Genomic DNA, 1,552 nt, shown 5'->3' with positions numbered 1-1,552 from the left:
TCTCACATCAACTAGGCGTATCAACGGGCTATGGAGATGCCCATCAATAGATATCAATGTGAGTGAGTAGGGATTACCATGCAACAGATGCACTAGAGCTATAAGTTTATGAAAGTAAAAAAGAAACTAAGTGGGTGTGCATGCAACTCGCTTGCTCACGAAGACCTAGGGCAAATTGAGGAAGCCCATCATTGGAATATACAAGCCAAGTTCTATAATGAAAAATTCCCACTAGTATAAGAAAGTGACAACATAGGAGACTCTCTAGCATGAAGATCATGGTGCTACTTTGAAGCACAAGTGTGGTAAATGGATAGTAACATTGTCCCTTCTCTGATTTCTCTCATTTTTATTTGGGCCTTCTCTCATTTTTTGGCCTCTTTTTTCCGTCCGGAGTCTCATCCCGGCTTGTGGGGGAACCATAATCTCCATCATCCTTTCCTCACATGGGACAATGCTCTAATAATGAAGATCATCACACTTTTATTTGCTTACAACTCAAGAATTGCAACTCCATACTTAGAACAAAATATGACTCTATATGAATGCCTCTGGTGGTGTACCGGGATGTGCAAAGCAATATGACAATGATGAAGCGTGTCTTAATAAACGGAACAGTGGAAGTTGCATGGCAATATATCTTTGAATGGCTATGGAAATGCCATAATAGGTAGGTATGGTGGCTGTTTTTAGGAAGGTATATGGTGGGTGTATGGTACCGGTGAAAGTTGCACGGCACTACAGAGGCTAGCAATGGTGGAAGGGTGAGAGTGCGTATAATCCATGGACTCAACATTAGTCATAAAGAACTCACATACTTATAGCAAAAATCTATTATTTCTCGAAACGAAGTACTACGTGCATGCTCCTAGGGGGATAGATTGTTAGTAAAATACCATGGCTCGTCCCCAACCACCACTCATAAGGAATACAATCAGTAAATAAATCATGCTCCGACTTCATCACATGACGGTTCACCATACGTGCATGCTACGAGAATCACAAACTTTAACACAAGTATTTCTCAAATTCACAATTACTCACTAGCATGGTTCCAATATCACCATCTTTATATCTCAAAACAATCATAAGGAATCAAACTTCTCATAGTATTCAATGCACTTCATATGAAAGTTTCTATTATATCCCTCTTGGATGCCTATCATATTAGGACTAAATTTATAACCAAAGCAAATTACCATGCTGTTTAGAGACTCTAAAAATAATATAGGTGAAGCATGAGAGTTCAACAATTTCTATAAAATAAAACCATCGCCGTGCTCTAAAAAGATATAAGTGAAGCACTAGAGCAAAATTGCCTAGCTCAAAAGATATAAGTGAAGCACATAGAGTATTCTAATAAATCACGATTCATGTGTGTCCCTATCAAAAGGTGTGTACAGCAAGGATGATTGTGGAAAAATAAAAAGCAAAGACTAAAATCATACAAGATGCTCCAAGCAAAACACATATCATGTGGTGAATAAAAATATAGCCTCAAGTAAAGTTACCGATAGACGAAGACGAAAAGGGGATGCCTTCCGGGGCATCC

This window comes from Triticum urartu, chromosome 3, assembly GCF_003073215.2.
Source record: "Triticum urartu cultivar G1812 chromosome 3, Tu2.1, whole genome shotgun sequence".
NCBI classification, from domain to species: domain Eukaryota; kingdom Viridiplantae; phylum Streptophyta; class Magnoliopsida; order Poales; family Poaceae; genus Triticum; species Triticum urartu.
The sequence above is the reverse complement of the archived record's forward strand: the minus strand, read 5'-3'. Positions refer to the sequence as shown.